General features: G+C 46.2%; 1 long non-coding RNA gene across 1 annotated transcript; it reads right to left on the bottom strand.

Annotated features, from left to right (window-relative positions):
- Window positions 1–679: 679 nt before the first annotated feature.
- LOC107196404 lies at window positions 680–8,116 on the bottom strand. Its single transcript, XR_001517789.2, has 3 exons — window positions 6,809–8,116; window positions 4,768–4,894; window positions 680–791 (listed from the first exon to the last, which is right to left on the bottom strand). It is a non-coding gene; the product is annotated as an uncharacterized LOC107196404 (long non-coding RNA).
- Between the last annotated feature and the right edge of the window lie 28 nt (window positions 8,117–8,144).

An 8,144-nucleotide genomic window follows, 5' to 3' on the forward strand; every position in this document is an offset into this window, starting at 1 on the left:
TGCAGGTATATTCTGGAAGGAGAGCCATTTCCTTGATGGTCTCTGAACTCCCTGGGTCTGCGGACTGGGCTGGTGGTGGGCCCACTGCAACAATCCTGGGAGGTCCTTCTTGGCAGCCTACGTTTCATTGGCCAGTGAAAGAGGTAGCATTCACCTCAAGGAGCAAAGACAGTCACCACTGCAGCCAGGTATTTTTGAATTCTGTGATGTTAGACTACTGAGTATAAAGAATAGCAACAGAGAAGCCATTCCAGTGCCCAGTCAATATGCTTTATGGTCAGTGGGTAGGTGATGAGAAAGTGGACCTCAGGTTTGGGAATACAGCAGGACCTGTCACAACTAGTGGAGAAACCTTAGTCTACAACTAGAAATCTGGAATAGGAAGCTTTGCAAGCAGAAGGTTTTATTAATGAGCAGGAACTTGTTGCCTACCTTTTCCAGCAAGGACCTTCCTACAAGTCTGAAGGCAGGTGCTGGGCAACCAGATGTTGGTCAAGAACGACAAGTGCATCCTGGATGGTCGCAGCAGGCCTCAGAGAGGAAGCCAGAGAATGGGAAGCTGACCTGAACATTGAGCATGAAAGAAGAGGCTGGACAGGCAGGTGAGAGCCAGATGTGAAGGGCCCTAAAGGATGCTGAAGCATGGAGTCAAGAGACCCACCTCCTTGCCTTTTCTTCTAGTAGACTGGTTCCCTCCTCCCACTTCCAGCCATGTCCAAGAGCAGAAGCCAGCTGTGTAGGATCTGAACAACTCTCTCCTGTCGGGCCTTTTCTGTGATGTTTGAGTCCAGCTGTGGGCAAAGGGGAACAGCTTCCATATGCTACCCATGCCCGACATCTGGGTGCTTCATTGGCTCCTCTTTCCCCCAAACTCCCCACATCTTGTCAGCAGGTCCTGTCCATCCCCGCCCCCCCGGGCTCAGATCCACCTCAGGCCTTTGCCACATTTAAAACATGAAAAAGTAATCTCACAACTCCCAGTACTTTCCAGCCACCACCCTCTCCCTCCCCATTTCACAAACAAGCCCCCGGAATGAATCATTGACACCACCTGGTCATTCCCCCACCCACTACAACTAGCTTCTGTCCCATTTTGCTCCTAATTCCCCCTCTCCATTTTGACCACATTCACCAATGAATGAGCGACCGACCAAACCAATAAATGTCTCTGCGTTCTGCATCCTACTCAAGGTCATGTGGCACTGGATACTTGACCACTCTTTTTGTCTGACAGCTCTATTGAAGTATATTTTACATATCATGAAATCCACTCATTTTAAGTGAATGATAATTTTAGTAACTACTGAGTAGTTCAGCCATCACTGTAAATCAGTTTTAGAACATCATCTGCCTAGTAAGATCCCTCATGCCCACTTATAGTTAATCCCCATGCCCACTTCCCGCCTTCACTAATCTATTTTACAAATCGTCCTTTCTGGACATCTCACATGAATGGACTCATACGATATGTGACCACTCCCTTGAAGCACTTCTCTCTGGCTTCCCGATGCCACCTTCTGGTTTTATTCCTATCCCTTTCAGGCTGTTGCTTCTCAGTTACCTCCTCTCTCAGGTCCTTAACTGCCGTGGTTCTCTTCTCACTCGACCTGATTTCATTTGTACCTGAATGTGAGGACTCCTATATCTCTATCTCCAGCCTAGACCCCTTTCCTGAGCTCCAGACACACATTGCCAACTACATCCCTGCGGGGAACGTCCACAGGCTACTCAGTGTCAAATCTCTGGAGCTGAGCTCATTATCTACTACTATAAACCCACTGGGCTGAGTTCTCAGTGAAAAGTACCACCGTCCACTCTGTCCCTCAACTGGAACCTGGGTCACCATCACCCTTCATTCCTTTCACTCCCGCATCCAGTAACTTACTGGCTTTGAAATCACCTGAATACCACATACACTAAATATAGATATTTCCCCATAGAAAACTTAAACTAATTTTTTTATTCTGAGAAGAATTTACTTATATTTAGGTTCTTACAAAATTCCTCATACAATGGGATGCTCTCTCAACTTGTTTTGAACCAAAAAGCACTTTTTGGAGAAAACACATTACCCTGAAATGACCTCAGTCGAGCCAGTTTTGGATGATTATAAGTAGTCCCCTGACAAAATCAGCAAACAAGGAGGCAAAGAAATTTACCACAGACTCAGTAATTATGTCTCACAATCCCAAGTATTACATATAAACAAGCCTATTAATGATCACTTAAAATAACAATATGGTGTTGATTTTTTTTTTAGGTTTGATGATGGTACTATAGTTACATATATATTTTTTAAAAGACGTTTAGAAAAACATATTTATGGATAACATAGAGTTAAAATTTATGCCAAATAACATGGAAGGGGTCACTAGGTAACCTGACCCACTGAATACTAATACATATATCTATGAGAGAATTTAAAAGAAACGTATTTTAATGTTATACAAAAAGGTATTCATGCTTCAGTTATAATTTTCAGTGATAGCATTACATACTGAGTCAAAAAGTATTCTTCCTGCAGCAACATGGATGAATCTCAAAAACCTTACGCTGAATTTAGACACAATGGTGCATACTCTGTGATTTCATTTATATGAAATTCTAGAATAGGCAAAACTATTAGTGATGGAAAGTAGATTAGTGATTGCCAGATAGGGGCAGGCGAGACTGACTGCAAAGGGGCACCAAGAAGCACTTCGGGAGGTGATGGAAATGTTCTGTATCTCGATTAGGTGGAGGTTATATGAGGGTATATATGTTTGTCAAAGCTCACCAAACGTTACACTTAAAATGGGTGTATTTTAAAATATGTAAACTGTTCCTCAATAAAGCTGATTTTTCAAAAGTGCTCTCAAACTACTTAGAAGGCAGTGAAGGTGATGTGCTTTCAGAAATTATATTAGATGACTCAAAAAGGGGCTCTAATAATGACAAACACAAATCAAAGATTCATGTAAATAATTTGAACATAATTTTTGAACGGTGAATGGGAAAAAATATTCATAACTTAATATATTGTTTCAAATAATGTGATTTAAAATATGTATGTGTAACTAAATAAACTTATATGTGGATATTTGAATCATGCATCTCTAAAAAATGTTTATATTTTAGTTGCGAAAAAAGCCAAAGAACACCAGGAGTGACGTTACTGTGAAAACAAGTGATCGCCTTATATTTGGAGCTGCCATATCTTCAGGCATATACACTATCTCTCACTTTGCTCAGCCACCAAAGGTCTAGGTAAGGCCAGGTGTCCCTTCTCAGGGCTCCAGGGGCCTTATGTCACTGAATTGTCCCTTGTTGGCCTATCCACTGCTGGAGTGGGAATTTGGTCTGATTCATCTCTGCTGTCTTACTGCTACAGAGAAGGCATCAGGAGTGTTTGTTGGAAGAAAGGGAGAGGAAGCAGAAAAACAGCAGGTCTGCCCTGACCTGGGCCAGTGGCTAGCAAGGGCTCTCTCCTGAAGCAATTAACATCCCTGCCACCTCCCTAAAGAAGGTATATCTGGAGCCCAACTCTCCTGCCTCTCTGGGTCCCAATATAGGGGCCCATCAGCAAAGGGGAAGCAGGGTCTGCAGAAAGTAGAGTCCCTGGGAGTGTCTGGGCCAGGCCTGGTTTTGCCTTGAGTAATAGAAAATGAGGCTTTTGAGGGGCTGAGAGCACATGCCAGGTGAGGAGGAAAAGAGGAGGACATGACCTAAGAAGTGTGAGGCCCAGCGACTAAGGTGGATATTTGGGCGAAAGGTCAAGAGCCTATACCACAGGTTGTGGGGTGGAGCTCAAGGTGCATTAAGATACTTATTAAGTACTGGCTGTATGCTGAGTTGCATGCTGGCTGGCTCATAAACCTCTAACATAAGAAACTACTGAGTGAAAAAAAGAATAAAAGGAATAAAGTTTTATATGCGGATCAAATCAGATACTGCCAGTCTAAAAATCTGCCTTCAATTGTGGAAGGGGTTTACTGAGCTATACTTTTATATTATACTTTCTATATTCACTCAAGGTGATTACTAGGAGCAAATGAAAACTGTCAGTATTTGCTGTTAATTTGTTGAGAACATTCTCCATTATTTCAGTCAAATAAGTGTCCATATGAGAAACTGCTTGTATAATTTATCCCCGGGAAAATTCTTCTCCCCCAAGTTATCAGTTATCGGAATAGAGTTTTTACTTTGGCTACCAGGAAGCTCAGCTACATGTAATTTTCAATCACAGCAGCTATGTTAACCCATAGAATCACATTATAAGACTCTCTATCACTGCATATCCCACTTCTATACTACAATATTTTTGTCCTTTAAGTATCCTAAACTTTTTTCAAAGGATTGGAAAAGAATACATTTGTGATGAGCATAGTAATGTGCCACCCAGATTCTCCTTCAAGGAACCACTTGTTGCCCCAACTGCTGGGAGAGCTGTCAGCCCCGTAAGGTCACCTTAGCTGTGGAAAGCCATCTGGCTGAGGCTGTGCTCTTCGCAGGGCAGTCTGCATCCAATGGCTGATTGAGGTAGGGCTCCCTGTGGTTCGGCTTGCATCACAGTTTAACTTCTCGTGCCTCCTCCTGTTTCCTTCCTCTCCCTTACACAGTGTTGATCCCAAGGGTACTCCTTAATAAACATTCTGCACACTAAACTCTGTCAGAGTCAGCTTCCCTAAGACCCCGACCTGTGATAACATTTAACCAACTAAAAGCAGAAAACACATCAGGTAGAGGTATTATGGAAAGGGATGAAGATGCACAATAAAGTATTCATACCTACATGGGAGGCAACGTAGCATTGACTCTGGAGCCAGACTGCCTGGGTTTGAACCCCGTCTCTGCCTCCTCTTAGCTGTGTGTCCATGATCGTGTCTCTTAATCTCTCCATGCCCCCTTTTTTCACCTGTAAAATGGAGATGAGAATATTTATAGTGCTATAATGAGCAGTAAGTGAGCCAATGTGGGTAAAGCAGTTATATAGGGCTTACTATATGCCAAGTGCTATTCTGTTTGGTGAATAAAATAAACACCTGTAAAGTCAGGCCCACAGGGCCAGAGGGGCAACTGGGCTGGGATTCCTCCTCAGACTCCAGGCACAGATATTGGTGTAAGGCAGGGCATGTGGAAGCATGAATGTTAACAGAAATAGGCCCAGGCAGGACTAGCCTGGGTGATGTCACAGCATGTATCTTGTGTGGGTGCTGGGCTGCTCCCTCCAAGCCAGCACAGCTGCACGCATTGCCAGTGACACCCACGTACCCATATATATGCTGAGCTGGGGGAAGCCCATACCAGCCACACCCTCCGTGTGCCCTGCTTTTCCTGAATATCCTTTGGTGGAGGGAGGAACCTGAGGCCTGGAATGATGGCTCAGAAGTCCCAGGAGGAAATGGGGCCCTGTTTCCTGATGAAGGGCCTGGCAGCAGACTGAAAATATGAGCTCCTGTTGGCAGGGATTTCTGGAGCCCCTGGGGGCCTGGCCCAAGAGGCAAAAACACAAGGAAAAGCAAGAAAGCATGAGCTGCATGCTCTCAGAAAATAGAAAAACATTTTAAAAGTGCATCATAGCCCGCAGACTGCCCAAGTTGGCACAAGAAGCTCAAGGAGGGCTGTGACACTCAGAAGGGGCCCTCCTAAAAAAAATGGACAGGGTCAAATAGGCAGGGAGGGGCCTATTCAGCCCCCACTTGTCTTTCTGGCCTCATCACCCCCATTTGCTCCTCTACACTTAGTAAACTTTAGCCTTCTTTCTATTCCTAAACTCACTAAGCTCTTTATGGCCTCATGGCCTTTGTACATGCTGTTACCTCTGCCTGGAAAGTACTTTCCTCCAACCCACCCCTAATAATTCACCTGACTATCTACTCACATCTTTTAGGCCTCTGTTGAATCCTAGAGAGGTCTTCCTTGTCTACTAGATCTGAAGTAGGGCTCTCCAATGTTTTATCTCATAGGCTTCTGTCCTTCTTTTCCTCTGTAGTCCTCAACACAATGGTCCTTACATAAGAGAGTGTTTATCTCTTTAATGTCTGTGAATTCCTGGAGGGCTGTGAATTCCTGGAGGGTTTCTCTTATTCTCTCAAATCATGGCATCAATGCCTAGCACAGGGAAGCTCAGGGTCTGCAGACGAGGGCAGCATCATTTTAAGCATAAGCCATACTTTATGAGTGCTCATGTTTTCTGGGTTCCCTGTGTCCAGAGCCAGCCATGCCCAAGGCCTCTCCTCACCCATGCTGATTAGCTTCCATGCCCACTGACTATTGACCTACTTAAGCCAGTGGCTTTCTTGTGAGGTAGAAAATGCAGTCAGACAGACTTGGGTTCAAATCCCCACTTGTTAGTTATGTGGCCTTGAGGCAAGTTACAGAACTTCTCTGAATCTGTTTCTTCATCAGTAATCCCTGAGTAGAGGGTAATTATGAGGATCTGGTGTGACCACATGTGTAAGCATTGTATCTCTGGGCCCCGCATTAGGTCAACTTTAGTTCCCGCCCTCCCACTTTAAAGGCCTGTCACTAGGTGGCAGTCCATCTCAGCCACTCCACCTCCCCTCAGGTGGCCGAAGCCACATAGCACAGTTGACTTAACTTCAGGCTGAATTCTCAGCTTCTTAAGGGGTTGCACTTGAGAGAATCAACACACACACACACACACACACCCCTCCTCCCCCCCTCCCCCACTACCACTACAGCAAGACAAAGTCGGAGGCAGCCTCAGATCTAGGCACCACCCAGCTGGGTGAGTTCTCTGAGCACAAATTCCAAGAAGCCTGGATCTTTCTCTGGCATCGGCTGGGTTCTCCGCTGGGCCTCTCACCTCTGAATGCAGTAAGTTGTTCTGCTCCCGCTTGGCTCAATATCTGACCGGCTCCACTGTGACCGCAGGTGTCTTCAGTTATGGCCGTTCTGCGTGATGGGGCAGCTTGCAGGGGCGAGTCTAGAGAATGGCTTCAGGGAGACAAACTGCGAATTATTCAAATAAAGGCATATCTCGGAGATATTGCAGGTTTGGTTGCAGGCTGAATAAAACGAGTATCACGATAAAGTGAGTTGTCTTTTTGCTGGTGGAGGGTCTTGCCTTCCTCTTCTAAACGACACCTGTGAAGCACAATAAAAGCAAGTGCACTTAAATGAGTTCTGCCTGTAACCACAAAACTTGTGTCTGGAGAATGGAGAGTAAAGCGGGGTGGTGAGAAAGGGGCCAGATCATACTGGACCTGCTGGGCCAGGTAGGGAGTGTGTTTATTTGCAATGAGAAATCATAAATGGTTTGAGGCTGAAGGTAGGGGACCATGATGTAATTTCATTTTAAAGATAAAAGCATGGAGAATAGATGCAGGCAAGACCAAGGAGAGTAAATAATCTGGGTGAGAAAAGATGAGCCTTGGATTTGTGGGTGGAGTAGAGGTATCTGAGGACAGGGCGAACAGAACTTGATGGATTGCTATGGGTTGAGGCAGAGAAAGCAATCAGGATATCTTTAAGAGTTTTTGGCCCAAGCACCTTAGCGTTTATTGTCATGGTCTGAGAAAGAGAAGACTGTGGGAGGAGCAGTTTGAGAAGGGAGTGAGATGCCTGTGTTAAGCCGGGACGTGGAGCAGAGAGTGGGATGCAGGGGAGGTAGATTTGACTCTTCAGGGGCTTGGGTGTGGGGTGAAGCCATAGAAAAGGTTAGTTCGCCTAGGGAACTGGCTCAGGACCCAGCCCAGAGGAAGAGAAGCTTTTGAGGCCGAAAGGCAGCATGCAGAGAAGGAGGAAAACAAGGGGAGTCAGGCCGGGAAAACCAAAGCTCAGGAGAGTCTTTACAGGAGGGGCGCCGTAAGGTAGAACCTGAGTCCATGACCCGCCTCGTGGACACGGAACGTGAGGTGGGGCCGGCAGAGGCTTATGCGAGGGACAGAGACGAAGGCCACGGGGGCCCGCGGATCTGAATGGCCTGAAGATGATCAGGCCTGGGAGACTTCTCCAAATGACGAGACCTTCGACGGCCACACTGGCCGCAGAGGTCGAACAGACAAACAGCTGCGGCCTGCGGGCCAGCCTTGCGTGGCCTGCGGGCCAGAGAGGAGGGGCGGGTCAGGCCTGCTGTCCATCAGAGCCTGCCGGCCAATCCACAGGCAGCTCCGCCCCCGCCCCTCCCCAGAGCCCCAGAG

The sequence above is a fragment of the Pteropus alecto genome, unplaced genomic scaffold (assembly GCF_000325575.1).
Source record: "Pteropus alecto unplaced genomic scaffold, ASM32557v1 scaffold45, whole genome shotgun sequence".
In the NCBI taxonomy this organism is placed as follows: Eukaryota; Metazoa; Chordata; class Mammalia; order Chiroptera; family Pteropodidae; genus Pteropus; species Pteropus alecto.